This window comes from Amblyomma maculatum, chromosome 11, assembly GCF_055883805.1.
Source record: "Amblyomma maculatum isolate TAMU_Amacu chromosome 11, ASM5588380v1, whole genome shotgun sequence".
NCBI lineage: Eukaryota > Metazoa > Arthropoda > Arachnida > Ixodida > Ixodidae > Amblyomma > Amblyomma maculatum.
The window spans coordinates 16,423,343-16,440,790 of NC_139354.1; positions in this window are offsets into that span (position 1 = coordinate 16,423,343).

Here is a 17,448-nt window from a genome sequence, read left to right on the forward strand (position 1 = left end):
CATCTACTTTTCTCTATGTGAAGCTGCTGATGACACATATTTCTAGCCATATCTCGGCACGAACACCATCGAGTTCTCGCAGAAAGGAAAAAGAAATGATTTCGCACTAAAAGAAAGAGCTGAAAACTCTAATGTATGGCGCAAGACTGAGCGAGAGCTGCTTGGGGCAGTACATATACTTTTGTTTTGCTTGTTGCTAATGTGGGTGTGGCGCCGCCAGGCAGCTACTCATGACGGAAAATTTTGGGCACATAGAGTAGAGAATTGAAATAGTTGGTAACAGTGGAATCACACGTATGACGTCATTACATTTTGATCTAACTGCGTGGCATTGTGTCTTACGCGAACACCAACGGCACACTAGGAAGCGCGAAATGTACTCCTAAATCTTGTAAGAATTTCGAGGGGCTTCCACGTGCCGGCACGGGAGTTTGAGTGTCAGCAGATGTGCACAAAATGATAATGCAGGTCCGGGGTCTGAACCGCGTAGCCCACTGGCTCCAAACAATTTCAGTCTTTGTAGTGAAAGCATGTGCCAGCTTCAGAAATCATTTGTGGAAAAGCAGCGCGGGGCAACTAGACAAGAGACAAGCGCTGACTTAAAGCTAAGAAGTGCTTGAGATTGAACTAGTTGGAACATCTTCTCACGAATGCTGCGCTGATTAGTTTTACACGAACAAAGGAACTGGACAAACGCTGAGGTTAAGCGCAAACTCGAAATAAAGTTAAGAAGTGTTTGAGATTGAGCTAGTTGGACTGATTAGTTGTACACGAACAAAGGAACTGGACAAACGCTGATGTTAAGCGCAAACTCGAAATAAAGTTAAGAAGTGCTTGAGATTGAGCTAGTTGGAACATCTTTTCACAAATGCCGCGCTGATTAGTTTTACACGAACAAAGGAACTGGACAAACGCTGAGGTTAAGCGCAAACTCGAAATAAAGTTAAGATGTGCTTGAGATTGAGCTAGTTGGAACATCTTCTCACAAATGCTGCGCTGACGCTTAAAACTTATTTAAAGCTTTATTTTTAAAAGCTTATTTTTTGTAGAGAACTGTGGTTATTTACACCTCAAGTTGTGAATAAAAACTGAGTTTTGAGTCAGCGCTTGCCTCTTGTCCAGCTATCCCACGCTGTTTTGCCAGAAAGGGATAACTAACTTGTCCAAGCTGCTGTCCTGGTCCACAAGCCAGCCTTACCAGCGGAGACGTTTTCCAACTAAAATCGCATAAACAGCCGCATCCCCAAAACGTACCCGTGTTTTGTTCAAACAATCCAAATGCACTAGCCCCTTAATCTGCGTCAACTTCGAACGGACCTCAGGCGCCTTCAAGAACGGGGCGCCGGAGAACACCCCCTCTCTTTTATCTCCAGGTATATCTTTCTATTTTCAGGATTGCTGCCTGTGGTCTCAGCCGTTGCACCATTTCGGTAGGTCTCTCAAAGCCATCCTGAAGTGGTTCTTTAAGGCGTTTAGGCAGAAGGCAGCACGTCCCGTTTTTTTATTTATTTACGGTTTGTTTTTAGACGTTTTATTTATTTATACAAATATCAGCAGCACCTCAAGAGAATTGTTTCAGGGGAGGAAAACAGGAGAAAATGCTTGAGATGAACAATGACAAAACAAAGCAAAACAGCAACGCACAATTGTAAAAACGAGAGGAAATAACAACATACGAAATGCCGATAAATCATTCACCCTTTCGTCATGCGGGGCATCAGTGACATGGGGATGTTGTGGCTGAAGCGACGAGCCACGTGACATTGCTACACAGTGAGGTGTGCGGCCATTTAGGGTTGACGATGTGATCAGCTGCATCCTGCTTAAAAGATACGCAGAACCGAATTATGTGTACAGGATTTGTGATACTAATAACTATATGTTACATGATCCTCTTCCTAGTTCCCTTTATTGCTGGGATGGAATTACGTACAAAATATTGCAAAAATAAATATTCTCTTACTGCATTGTTGAGGAATACCCTAGGGTGTGGGCTCAGAGGCGCTACCATCTTCTACCTATAACTTAATCCATTAGCGACCATGCACATTGCCACTACCACACACCCCGCAGGAGGTCTTCACACTTCGTTGGACAGAAACGCCCACCCGCCAGAAGACTACGCACACTAGCGCCACGAGAAAAAGAACATCGAATGAAAATGAAAAGATACACAAATGGAAGGCAGTCAGTATAAACATGAACCGTACAAACAAAGCTGCTAAGGAGACGTGTACCACGTCATCGCTCGGGCATTTTAAATTTTTATTGTCTCTTTTCTTTTTCTTTCCTATTCCTAATTGCATCCTTATTTTATTTTATTCCCTGTTTATTGCTGCTCGTGTTTTTGGGGCAGCGACTACGTTTCAGTGCATATACCCAAACTTCTTGGCGCATATGACCCGACCATGCACTTCCAGAGTTTTCTCAAGTTCGCCCCTTTTTGCTCTGGCCATTTCACGTTCCAACATTCAACCAGCGCCTACAATATTCCCGACGTATACGTGGATTACATGCTTATATCGCATTCAGGGCCATTCAAGTAGTGCATGCATATATATTTTACGTTTTGCTATTTTTTATCTCCTATTCCTGAAATGGTTCCATTTGGTTTGGTGAAAGCGCATTTTAAGGCAAGTGGCCCTTTTCCTGGTCAATGTGATATTGCTGAGATCGTCTAAAGGAACCTTTACTAACTAAGCGCTGACCAGTAGCCGTTATTGGAACTTTTTCACTTCGCTCGCTCGCTTGGAAGATGGATAAAATAAAGTGCGAAACAGCCAATATCCCAAGTTCCGCAGACACCGGCTTGGTACCATAATGGGGTTGAGATTTCATTCAAATTCTCTTTTATCGGCGCTCTTCCTTTTCCTAATTACTAAATATATTCTCGGTCTAATGTTTTAGGCGCGACGTAGCACTTTATCGAGTTGCGGGTGCCTTCTTATCTTCTCCTTACATACGATACCTAATATTATTCGGTAAATGTGCTCTTATTCCTTGGTGAAGCTCGGCACCCATTCGAGTCGGTGACATTTTCTGCTTACTCTTATTATTGCTACTTTATCCGCATCCTCGAATTTCATCGTACTCTTAGTGATCTTCATAATGCTTGGCGCTTGCAGGACTTCGTTTCTTTTTTAGCTTTTTATTACGGCGTTCTTAACCTTCAGTTTGTCCCGATTATAATATCCGAAATTTTATTAAGTTATTTACCGTTCGTATTTTGTTTCAGCATCTCATTTCTGATTTTCTCCTTCCTGGAAATGAGTGTACTGTTTCAACCACCGCCGCCTAACGATCAAACTTACCCTTAACGAACGTAGAGTAATTGAATACATGGTGCCCGCGTGAAGTAACTTTATAACTCACTTAGTTATACGCACTTCTTAGGAAAAGAAGAAGAAAGGAAAGTCAATTTTCAGAGTGCAAATCTAGTCTCGCTTTAGTACGCCTTCGTTTATTCCATGGTTGAGTAGCTGTGGGAAAAAAAGGTGGGCCTACGCCGACAATTTACGCAATTTCGCCTCTGGTTAAAATTGATGTTTTTAGATCTGAGATCGTAGTCAAAATTCCCGGGGAGATGAATATCGAGTTACTATTGCACGCCTCCAAGCAATCCCGCCAAGTACTCAAACGAAAAAGCTTATGAAACGAAAATTAGAAAGAAATGAGCGCACTCTTTGAAAGTTCTTTAGAAAAGGCAGCGCATCGCTCAGACATTTTTACAACTTACAAGGAAGGTCTACTTCTTTGTGAAGTAGACCTCGCTTTATTTTATTTTTGTTTCCCACTTCACGCGTGCGTTGTAGCACAATACGTTTGGCGCTTTGCGAAGAGGGGTGGGAGTAAAGCTGCAATCTCTCACTGCCTCCGGGTTTTCAACATCCCTGCTTCCACTTGTGCTTGCCATCTTTTCCAACTTTGAGCCACGGCTGTGCCAGGAGTTTATTAAAAGTGCACTTCGCTAAGATCTGTCGTTCGAACTGCGGTGAAATGTAAATGTGCTACCATTTATTTTGAGATGATATTGACGGCCCCTAGGTCTTGTGTTGGGTTTTTGCGAATCTCTTTCCTTCGTCGAAAGCCTCACATTTTTATTGTGGACCTCTCTACGCCGCCCTTTTTAGCGATTGAGGATGTATATACGAACGAGTGGAATAGTATGCAACCCCGGTGCCAATAAATATTCAGAGGCTTTTTAAAAAGTCACAGGATGGCGCTACTTGCATTCTGACAATAGCGTCACTGATAACTATTGTTCACGGAGATAAAAAAGCTTTTAGTATACGCTACCCCAGGCGCACGCCGCGGCTAGTCGCGGGCGACCAGAAAACGTCGAGGAGGATGAAGGGAAAGAACAATGGATTTCGTAACGTTTAGCACATGACACTTCAGCGAGGTTCCCGAGGAGCAGCGTGGCTTCGTGACGGAGGAGCTAGAAAGGAGGATGGTTGCTCCTGGCCATACGCGGCTGGGAATGGTAGGCCCTCGCTGTTAGCGAGGGGGAGAAGGAGGGGGGGGGGGAGAAGTCTCGCTTGCCACCTGCGGCTGTACCTGTTGTAGGCAGTCATTGCACCCGCCACCGGTTCGGTAGCGCACTCTAAGAAAAAAAGGTGTGATCTTACCCCTTTAGGGGGGTAAGTCCACTGACGCACTGGGGAGCCCCTTTGGGTGCAAAGTTACACCCTCGACGGGGGCTTAAGTGTGTCTGGTGTAAAGTTTACGCTACAACGAGGCTAACGTTATGCCATATGGTGAAGTGCAAGTATATGCTACTGGGGAGTAACGTTACCCTTTCTCAGAAGGACTAAAGGTTAGGCCATGAAAGTGCAAAAATATCCTCTAAAATCGGGTGCATGTTTGCTCCCAGCTGGAATAAGCTTATGCTTAAGGTGGCGGTTCTACGGTCGCCATCTTGGAAGTAGTTCAGATTCTGCCACCAGGCTACGCCACTAATCCATGACTGAGGAATTGAGTACCCAGCCACTCAGCCCTCTGGACTTGAGCTGCCTGAACGCTTTTCTTGTGTTGCTGCGTGGACTTTCAAAGATTTTTGCGGCTCCACAGCAGTGTCCAGGCAGAGAAGGGGAGGATTTTTGTCCCCGTCCTGCGCAGCATGGGCTGCCCCATTGAACTCCCCTCTTCACCCCACCGCACCACTACTTCCAACAATACGCGCCCTGACAATTGGACAAGAGGCTTCCCTCTCTTGCCTATACTTCGTCTCACAAGATGTTTGCAGCACAGCGAAAAGCAGAGGCACCCCAGCCGGTCCAACCAGGATCACGCGTACAATAGACAAATGTGCTTCTAAGCGCCTCTCGCCCCCCCCCCCCCCCCCCCCAAATTGGCGGGGGTGAGAGTAGGAGCACAATTCTCTATTATAGTGCGCACAGGCGAGAGGCACTTAGGCGCACAATTGAAAGGGCTCCTCTGCCTTTCGCAGTGCTGTAGATATCTTGTGAGACGAAGTATAGTTTCCGCTGTAGAGCCACCAACATTGCTCCTACGCGCCGAGCATGAGGGGGTTGGACTGGACTGCAGTAGGCTAGCTTGACTGAACACAAATAAAACAGGGTGTCAACATCATTGTACAGTGCAATCTTAGTACGAGTGAAAAGGAAAAGCGAATGGCATTATTTCTGCACACTTCGTCAATGAACCTTAGTTGAAGTCGGCGCCTGTCTTGTGTTCGATCATTAGCGAGCTTTAGAATACGGCGACCCTATCCGTAAGTGGCATAGAGGAATAGCGGAGCGTACGCGCACTATAATAGAGAATTGTGCTCCTACTGTCACCCGCGCTATTGCCCTGTCCCCCTAAGCGGTTGGGGTACCATATTCTAAACCTCCCTATTGTTGATGCCATAGATATAGTAAGGATCGGAACACTCCTTGACTGTAGTGGAAGCTGTCAGCTCTTGCGGTCACCAGAAATTTGCTTTATCAAACGTGATTACAAATATGATAATATAGCTATAATTAGCTGAACTTCAGTCAACAGTCGCCCTTGTTTATTTTTTGTTCGTGCTTGTCCAATCTTGGAAACTAGAGCTGGTAAGTTACAATGTGCAAATAAGTGAATGATTGCCAATTTTTTTCCTTTTGAGATGAATCGATATTCCGAAATAGATGTGAAATCCACCAAGAGGCTTTGTATCGCGCAGGAGGGCGGCATGTATTCATGTTCTCTTCGGCACTGAGGAGGCGCATTCACACTAAACTATGTGGGAAATGGGGGAAGGGGAGAAGGGGTTGTAAAGGAAGGTTGCCAGAAGAAAGGACCTAACGGGGACAGTTTTTTAGGCGCTTACGGCGGCCACTTCCCCACTCCCAGTTGGATGCTCCACAGTCTTCATTTTATTTATTCGCTCGCGCGTGCGTGCGCGTGCATGTGTGTGTGTGTGTGTGTGTGTGTGTGTGTGTGTGTGTGTGTGTGTGTGTGTGTGTGTGTGTGTGTGTGTGTGTGTGTGTGTGTGTGTGTGTGTGTGTGTGTGTGTGTGTGTGTGTGTGTGTGTGTGTGTGTGTGTGTGTGTGTGTGTGTGTGTGTGTGTGTGTGTGTGTGTGTGAGCACAATTAAATGACCACAGTATTTTCAGGCAATTAGAATAAAATTTTAACAATCAATCCACTAGAAATATTTTTCTCCTGCAGAATTTCACCCGACACTGAAATCTGATGTGAAAAGTAGCATGCTATGGAAGACGCTGACCTGTCCTGCTGCAGCTTCCCGTGATGATGTATGCGCTTTCTGAACCAATATATTGGGTGGACTACTGTAGCTTGTAGCCTACTTTATTGTACTCATTTTACAGGGCACATACACGTATGCAACAAGTATACTTTAGTGTTGAGCCCGCCTTTTGGCTTCATGTGTTGGTAGTAAATAATTTCGTGATGTGGCACTTGTACATTCACACATTTGCAACATAATAATCAGAGCCCAATCTTTACTCCATGCAAGAGCGCCCATGCTTACCAAATGTTTTCCTGCAAATGCCAAACGATTAGACGCGATCAGATCGCGTTTGGTCAGATTTGGCATGTGCTATAATTTGTGAATTTGTCCATACCAATGCAGTACAGCGGTTTTGCTTCATGTGGTCAAACGGAAGCACGTTCTTTGTATGCTTCGAAATTCTCACACGCTTCTATGCCACTTTTGCTAACATGATCGGATACCTTTCAGAGCACAGGAAGTCGAGTTGCTTCAAACAAGGTTCAAATATAAAGTCAACAAATTGGGCGTTGAGATGGCGGGTGTGTGGACGCCTGGGTGACACGGTATCTACCTTACTCGAGATAAGGGCCCCATTCTTTTGGAAACACTCTGCCTGCCGACGGGCTTTTAGAGCGTTAGCTCTGTTGCTCACTTGCGCGAGTGGCGCGTTTTTCTAAGAATCGTAAACAGAGCCATCACCATAGCAACATCGCCGTCTTCACTGTGCCCGGGCAAACTAGACCGAACGCTCCAAGCCCCCGGCCACAGCGGCAAAGCGCGGTAGCAGGCGATGCTAGGCAGGTATAGCATTATAGCAAAATGAACGCCAAACCAGCTTCCCTGCCGAATGCATCAACGGTTTACCCTAGACGCCGTAATGCTTAGGACAATCCGCGGTATATCCCCCTCCAAGAAGCGGAATTAGCTGGGAAGAGGACGGGACATCATGCACGTATAAAATAAATAAAATAAGCGCAAAAAAAAGCATCATATATATATATATATATATATATATATATATATATATATATATATATATATATATATATATATATATATATATATATATAGGGCCATTGATCAAGTCAAAGTATTTGTAGAAGATATAAACGAATGCTTTTTGTCTGGTCTGGTTTCTCGAACAATGAAGCTGTAGGGCTGTCGAAACGATAGTACGTTTTCATGATACTTTGACTTGGTCAGTGAGCCTGTATATTTTTTTATGCCACCACCTGATCAGACTGCATTTCGTCGAACTCTTGATTACAGTGGTTTCTCTCATTTGAGCTAAGCTCGACATTCGGTTCAGCAGTGTTGAGCCTCATCATTTTTTTTTTAATTATTAGTAAGGGGAATGACGGAAATGCAGTGGCAAAACCCGATTCAACAACACATTTTTGTATTGGAGAAGCTTCACATGGCTGTTTCCTACTTGCCCATTCACCGAAAACATCCCCGGCAGCTACTGCGGCATCTTTACTATCATCACCGGAACGCAACATTCGGAAAAAAAAAAAGAAAAAAAAAACATGACTGAAACGCTGGTGATTATCTTCGGCTGCCCAGTATATCATTTTTTTTCTCCTTTTCTTTGGAGCCTGCACTGCTTGCGCTTTATAGAAACTTCAGTGGGAAGGTTGAAGAGGCATGCTTGTGCATGTTCAGGTTTTCAAGTTGTACTTGGCAGACTGTCGAAACATTTTATCTGTACCAGTAAAGTGGCAGAGGGTACAAGTATTCGTGCAATTTCTCCTAGGGAGACGCTCTTTGAAATTATATTAATTTATGCAGTGTTATAGTTCCGTGCCCTACTATTCATTTTATCGTAGAAAGGGGAAGATATTTTTCCTTGTTGCCACTGGAAAAAAAAAGTCTAAATTCCACATCCTCACAATATATGCTAACACCGCGAACATCTGAAGATAGCTTTGTGGCGGAGCTAAGACGAGGAATAACCAGCTCCGACAGCGTTCGGGTTCGAACTGTTTTTTTTTTTTTCGCTGCTTGCACTGAGACGCTTAGTGCCAAATTCTTCTTTGTCCAGCGGCGTGCCATTGTTTGTGATAAAAGCGCGGCGCAAGGGGCGCTACAAGACTACAAAACAAAACCAGAAAAAAAATTTCAATATCTCCGCCACGATTATATCATGCTGAGTAAGTAGAGTAAGTAAGTAGCGCGAGAGCTTTAGCTGGCAACGTTTCGGCACACAAACAGTATGACACACTTAATTCGAGGCGATAAATAAATCTCAAAGCAAGCAAGTGTACATTTGTCAAGGGACCATTTTCAAGTAGTGCTACTGCGCATGCGCGAAGCACCTGAGTGCGCGAAGCACCTGCACCTCAGTTCGACCCGACCACTCGACCCGACTCGCCAGTGTTTACCTCTCTCGCCCGATGGAAAGGAAAGGGCAGAGGGAAAACGTTGTAGAAGCACAATACCCTCTCGTAAATACCCCTCGATTCAGGTAACGTTAGATTCAGGGTGTTTGTGGCGCCATCCTCGTAATTTTTCTGAACTGCGACATTTTAGTGCACATGAAATTTCATAGGTGGCGCTACTTACTACGTTTATCACACGTGGCTCTGTTATTTTACTATTATTTGCTTTTTGTGCACTTTGTAGTTGATAATTGTTACCGGTTGAATAAGGGAACGAAAGCCCGAACCTTTAAGTTATATTCGCCAGAAACAAACAAGCCATGGAGCATTTCAATCATGCTTAAAATATTTCATGAAGAGCTCGCGCGCTTCAAGTGAACCACGAAAAAATTAGCTGAAATCATCCTGACAGTGCACATTCCTCGAGAGTCGTAGAACAAAACCGATGCTTATCCTCTGACAGCGAGGTGTAAAGTTTTTTCACGCGAAATTTCAGCGCAGATAAAAGCTTATGACTTGAACAGTTTAGCATATACTTTTAGCCATTTTGCAAAAATCGCAAAGTTTGATCACAAATAACTTTTACACTAAATGAAGCAGACAGATGATATTTTCAGGAAAAAGCGAAATATGTACGACCTCCAACTGCGCAAAAACTCTCCGCAGCAGAATGCGTATCTTGAAAGTTATTGTATGTATAATTACCTGTTTTATACACTTTTCACAGGCGCGTGGCTAATAAACTATGCGATACACAGTAATAAAAATGCTTAAATTTGTTCATTAACATCTAGTCTCAAAACATCTCAAATGGTGTTTTCCTAAGTGCAAAAGTTTTTGCACAATTTTGCTTTTCCCGAGACAAGTAGAGCTGAAAAGCCGTTTCTTACCTTTGTGTTTTCCTTTACAGCTTAAACATCGGTGCAGCTATTTATAAATCAAATGCACCATTAGAAAGGAGAGGAAATAAACTTTACACATATATTAAAGTCATATTTATAAACTAAACTAGTGAGGCGCAGTAGGCGTATGAATATCGCCAAAAATGTCGTCTCTTCACCGCTGGAGTGGGACCGCCACCTTAATCATAAGGCGTAAACTTACCCTCACAGGGTCTGCATTTATACCAGCGTAATGAGCTTACTACAGCACCCCGTAAGTGCATGTTTGCACCCTATGAATGGGCGTAACTTTGCACTTTTACGTTCATATTTATGCTTTGTTTGGGAAGGGTAATATTACCCCCCAGAGGAATAAAATAAATTCATATTATAGTGTTTTTTACATCCATTTAAGATAATGTTCTTTTCCTTCGAAGGGTATGTTTGCGCCCTTCTAAATATAGTCTAGGCGCACACTGGTACGCTAGTAATTTGAAAACAACCACACTTCGACTGATTGTGCACTCAGTAACAAGACATCGCCGCTATCGAAGCGATACGAGACATACATTTTCTTTATTTGCAAGGCAAGCGACTCCGTTTGGCATATGTGTGGTAATGCTGCCTCCACTGCAACATTAGACAGCCTTAACATACGCCCTATACAGAAGAAAAACGTTTGGTGAAAATATGTATGATGTCTTCGTTAGCCGGTCACAGACGCCCTCGCTTCCGCAATGTTGGTTTCTTCGTGCTAGAGCGACATATTTGTGACGGGCCATGTAGCCATTCAGGGTGCAGTTTGCACACCGATATTAGTACATGAGAACGGAAGGCAGGGTTTACTTTTTATTGCGTTTGAAAATGGCAGGATAACCGAGCAGTCTTTTGTCATCGTCGTGGTTGAATCCATACTCCGAGGGAACCTGTGTGAGAGAAAAACGAGAGAAAAATGAGATGTGGAGGGAATAGACACATTCACAATGTATACACATGCAAGCGATGGAAACACCTCGGCGACTAAACTGGGCGGCGCGGCAAAAAAAAAAAAATGGAAGCGTGTTGGAACCGCATCGCGGCTGCAGATACAGCAAGCGCTTTCTCTTGCACGGGGAACATTTTTTCCAGCACCGCACCCTTCTTGTGGCCGCCAAGCGAGGAACATCTGACGGGGCGGGTTACCGAAGATCGCTCCTATTTTTTCTGCACAAATTCTTTCGCAGTAGTGGTGCCGGCCTGTTTTCCAAGCAGTATATAAAGATATAGATCATAGAGATTGGGACCACTCGAACCTCGGACTTAACACTGTGCTCACTATTGCGACGCATGCTGATTAAACGAGTACCGGCTTAAACCCACAATAAGGGCAGCAAAAAGTTTGAAAAATGGAACTTACAAGCACCATGCGCCGGTTTACGTTGACCGCTGCCGCCGCACCTGGTGCTGTCGCCCATCATTGACATGCGTAATGGAGTCCGAAGCTGGTACATGGCGCCACCGCAGCAGCAGCAACCTTTCAAGTCCATAGTTGTTCTCAAACGCTGGCCCAGCGAATCTGCTAATGTGATCTCTCCTCCGCTGCTGCTTTTGGGCAGCCCAAGACTGTTGCAGCACTAGAAGATGCGTACCTCTTGCTTTATCCAAGCCCCACGTCGTCGCTGATTGCAGAGTCATCGTGAGCTGTGCCCTTAACAGAATTCTGCCGCGTCAGTTAATTTAAGATTACGTTTTTACAGGGGGTAGTTCCCTGCAGTGACAACGAAGGACTTTGCTCGCACATATCTATTTGTATGTTGAGTATGATACAAATATTTACAACTCAAGGGCAGTGCAGCCCATAGGCATAAGACTGAGACCACTCGATGCTTCCGCGTCCGAACAGGACATCGCTTCTGCTGGAATGACTCGTGACCCCACGGAGTCTTGAGAAGAGTATGTGTTCAGAGCCACCATGTGCTCGCCGTCGAAAAGAGGCACGCATTTTGGGCTCCCTGGGACCTGTCATATTGTTCACAATGAAGTATTGTGTACCCCGCCTAGGCACTGTGGAAGCTACAGCCAAACTGGTTTCCTAAAGTCCGGCGAAAAATGACTTCATGCTGTGAAGAAAAGAGTTCCGGGGAGCAGCAGGTTCTTCTGATTGTTCCTTACCCCACCTCCATCATTGGCGCTTGAGATTCAGTGCCCAAAATTCTGATGTTCACTGAAGGGGCAAGCTTATCAGGACAAAAGAGCGTGCGTCACCTTTGCGCTGTGTCATACGGCGAGCGAAGAAATCAATGCCCAGTTTCCTGAATTCTCCGAACTAGAAAGGAGAAGTGACCACGTGCAAGTATCACAGTTTGTGCGTGGTTCCGCAGCCAGCTAGCTGGTCTTTTGTAAGTTTTCCCCTCAACTTATGCTCGAAGGCATCGTGTCGCACAATGCTGCTGCAAACACGTGTGTGCTGCATTGAAAAACGCGAAGTGCCTGGTGTGCGGCGTGGCGGAAAACATGCATGCGTCGTGTTTCATCACAAAAGCGCCCGAGAAGCGACGATTGGAACCATCCGACAGCCTGGTGCAGCAAGTACGAAACACGCCGAAGCACTGCGAAACAAAGAAGCCCTGGTAAACTAAGAACAATAGAGCTAGCTCTTGGGGCAGTTTGTACACCTTAAAATTAAAAGAACCTGCTGAAATCGGAACGAATGAAACAATTATGAATGATGACATGCAAAAATAACGTCTCCTGCAATATTAATACAGAGCAATACGACACGGTGTACGCATTCTGTTTTCTTCACTTTCCAAACTGATTAGCCTATTTTTGAAAATTAAAAAAAAAGAATGAAGAAGAGAGCATGTGTGTAGAACAGTAAGATCAAGCAAATGAAGACCTTGGTCGAGGCAAGACGAGTTATTTACCGCATTCCGATGGCCCGTGGAAAAGTGCATTTATAGGACAGACAGGCAGGTAGGTCGTTTGCAGAAACATAAAAACTCTCTAAAAGAGGAGACCCAGGAATATACAGGGCGTTGTACAATTACCAGCGCGCTGTAGAATGCTCCTTCAAACTAAACCGCAAAATCCTCGCAGCTAAAATTTCGCACAGAAATGGAATTTTGCCGTTGGTATTTTTAATAATAAAGTTGTTTGGCGTACTTGCCTGATTCGATCAGAAGTCGAATGTTCCCATAATATGCGGCGGCTGCGATGCAAGACAAGCCACTGCCTCTGCGATAGCACCGGCATTGCCGCCGCATACAATGGGAACATCCAACTTCTGATCGAATCAGGCAAGAACCATACCATCGACAAAATGCCATTTCTGCCCGAAATTTTGAGCTATATATATATATATATATATATATATATATATATATATATATATATATATATATATATATATATATATATATATATATATATATATATATATATATGGACCATATTACGTCACGCTTTCCGGCTATATATATATTTATTTATTTATTTATTCATATACCCTCAGGGCCCGAAGGCATTAAAGAGGGGAGTGGGAAAGATACATTGGTACAGGGTACAGTGCAGCATAAAACAACATAGGAGAAACAATAACACGGCAAAAAGTGATAAAAAAGTGATATATATATATATATATATATATAATGGACCATATTACGCCACGCTTTCCGGTCTCCCACTATCTTCCTAACATCACATAACTTCATCTGCAGCGCCTCGAGGATGCCATCCAACCATCGCGTTCGCTGCCTATCCCTTCTCCGGTGACCCTCAAACTTTCCCAACATCAAATCTTTCTCCAGCGACTCCTCTCTTCTCATCAGGTGACCAAAGTAGCTGAGCTTTAACTTTAGAATTTGACCCTCCAATGAGCAGTCAGGGTTTATGGTCGACAATATCGACTGATTTGATCTTCTGGCCGTCCAAGGAACTCTCAAGAGTCTCCGCCAGCACCACAATTCAAACGCGTCAGTTCTTCGGCGGTCAGCCTTCTTCACAGTCCAACTCTCGCATCCATACATCACAACTGGAAAGACCATAGCACGAGTTATACGGATCTTGGTTGGCAGTGTAATGTCTCTGCTCTTTACTAGGCGGTCAAGGATAGCCATAGCTCTCTTGCCCAGAAGCAGGCGTCTCCCAATTTCATGGCTGCAGTCTCTTTCCGGGGTAATCTTGGAGCCCAAGAAAAGAAAATCTGTCTGTCACAGCTTCCACTTCTTGTCCCTTGATGCTCCAGGACTTGATAGGGGCAGACGCCATGATCTTTGTCTTTTTAATGGTCAGTTTAAGCATATATATATACATATATATATATATATATATATATATATATATATATATATATATATATATATATATATATATATATATATATATATATATACATACGTGTGTGTGTGTCCATTTCTAAACTAAGAATGTCCGACTGACATACTTTCCAGTTCGGTTCAGTCGTTCAGTCGTGTCCGACTCTTCGTGACCCTATGGACCATTTCACGCCACGCTTTCCGGTCTCTCACTATCTTCCTAACATCACATAACTTCATCTGCAGTGCCTCGAGGATGCCATCTAACCATCGCGTTCGCTGCCTACCCCTTCTCCGCGGTACAGTAAATGAGGGTGAAGAAATCCTTATTTTCAGTGTAGCTGGTCGCATTCAACTAGTAGAAAGACTCAACTTTTGATGAAGTTTGTCCTCGAGTGTCACAGCTTTCAGCTGCCCACCAGCCTGCCTCTAGTTAACGCTATAAAAGTAAATAATTTCAAGCCAGCATGACACCAAAGCTGTAGACGCGATAGCGCCTTTAACACGGCGTTTTCATTCTGCGAATTCTTGCCGTTAAGAGACGCAGAGTTTGGCAATGTGATTAACGCCTTTAGTTTGCTTTGTTTGGAGGAACGGAAGGTGCTCTATCTGCCTCACTTCTCGGTGAACGGCGAACTTTAAAATGAAAGGCATAAAAACGGAGGTAGAGCCGCCCAAATCTTTAACTGGCGTGCGCATGACGACCTCCTTTTCTATGCTCCTGCGCCTTAATAAGGACAATACTTGCCAGATGATCAAGATTACGCAAAAGCTTGGTGAGCCATTTCTTATACTTGACTTTTCGCAGGTTAGCTGCTCTGTAACACTCAGAATTGCAGAAAGTACTGCCGCCACAAACGTCAGTTAAGATTTCGGCAGCTGTACATAGGTCGTTGGTTCCAATCTCTGTCGCAAACTAACCTTCAACATGACTAGCAGATGGATGCTAAATGTGACGCGAAAAGGGTATGACACCACCCTGAAAGCTGTATAAGGAATCGATTTTATCAAGATTTTAATATAAAACAGAGCATATATTTTTCCACGAGTTGCGAGTTTCGGCGACGACCATGGCAATGGCGATGCCTTGTCGGCCGAACGAGCTGTATGCGCTTCAGGTAAAATCAAATATGTGCATAATTTTGTTGCTGAACACAACCAGCACCTCTTTCTCTCTTTTCTTTTAATCCACCTTCCTTCGAAGCTTCTCAAGCTTCCCCTTACGGTGTGGTTCAGGATTCTACCAATTAGTGTGACAGATACTGTGTCTTTTCTTCCCTTTAAATACGTTTGCAGAACGGCCCGTGACAGTTCGCTATGCAGTCGGAGTGGCTCCACTATAAGCCTGAAACAGGCTGTGCACTGCCAGAGCATTACTCCCACAAGCAAAACAAAAGTATCTGCTGTTTCATTACAATTTAGAAGCAGTTTTGCAGTCATTACGTCCCCCCATAGAAACCAGGACACACCTGCAGCTTGCAGTTACTGACTGGGGAGAGTAAACATGGAAAGGGACCCAAACGCTGCGAGAGAAAAACGGTGGTGAAAGTGGCACAAAAGGCGTCCCCTCTCTGAAAGCGACGGTGCAGGAACGAGACATGATGGGACAGAATGCTGCACGAGCGCCCCATCGTGACATGTGCCCCAACTATTCACACTGCTGTCTAAGGGGCACGAACACACACACAAACACACAAACGCTGGTAGAGAGGGTAAGTAGGGTTGCAGTAGGGTGCAAGTTTTCTAAGAGGGGGTAAGTGAATAGGGACCTGCTTCCAGCAGGTGCAAAGTTACCCCCAAGGCCTTCTAAAGGGGGTAAAAGACCATGCTATGCCCTTTTTACCCCTTTCGCACACCCTTTTTTCTTAGAGTGCGGACGACGACTGTTGCGACGCGCGTCTTTCTCCATCCCTCTTTTTTCTTTCTTTTCCACTCTGTCTGCACAAGGCAGCGGAGGTGGCTCAGCTAGAGAGCCAGTAGCAGGCTTGTGCATTTTCTTTCCCTTCTTCCTACAGTCGTAACAACAAGTTACTCATCTGTATGGGGCTTCATCCGCATGCAGGATAGCAGGAACGTTACCACTGCAGCACGCTTGCCCCAAGGGTGGCGACTAAGCGGGCGTAGGCGTCGGGATTCTAGCTGCAGTCCTGCTGTACTCCACAGGACTGTTTCGCTTTTGTTTTATAGCGTTGAGCTCTACTGTAACAATTCTTCAAGGTCGAGTGATTCTGTGAATCGCAAACAAACGACGGTCACCATGGTAATGGCATGAACCCATCTCACAGCAACAGCGCGTACCACACGAAGGGGAGGCGCCGTATCTGTCACACTTTTGGGCGAACACCTTAACTGCGTCGTAAGGGACAGGAGAAAGATTGGAGTAAAAGAAAGAGATCTCATAGTGGATGGCTGCGGAATAATTTAGTACATCTGATGTTCTTTAACGTGCACTGACATCACGCGGCATTCAGACGACTTAGTGTTTCATCTACATCGAAATGCGGTCGCCGCGGTCCGGGGGTCGAACCCGACCATCACGGCAGATCATCACGGCTGCTACTGTTCCAATGTGGACGGTGTCGGTTAGACGATAGGTGGTAAAGGATGAAAAGCACTATCAACAACAATTTTCGTTCGACCCATGATGCTACTAATACGTTATGAATTTCTCCGATAGATGGCGTCGCATGTGTGTGCTCCGGATAAATTCTATAGAAAAGAAACAGTGTGGAATTATACCGAAAGTGGAAAATGCAGGTCAGAAAGGAAGCTTTCTTTGATAACTCAAGAGGCAGTGCCCTACTTTTTGAAAGCTAGATCAGGGTGCTTAGAACACGCAGTTACAAAAAGAAATTTCACAATGAAGATGACGCATGTGCTCTATGTGGTAACTCCGGTGAAACAATTGACCATATTATACTCGAATGTAATGGTATTCATCCGGAAGTTGATGGAGACGCAGTCACTGTGCCTGAAGCTCTGGGGTTTAGAGATACCAGTGGCCGGGTGAATAAACCGGCGGTGGAAACTAGCAAAAAACGACTGGAAGATTGGTGGCTTAAAAGCAGAGAAGTGACATAATGTTAATAATGTAGAAACAAAAATTTAATAAATAGAATGATGGTATAGTTAACCAATCTAAAACAATAATTAAGATATAGGGAGAAA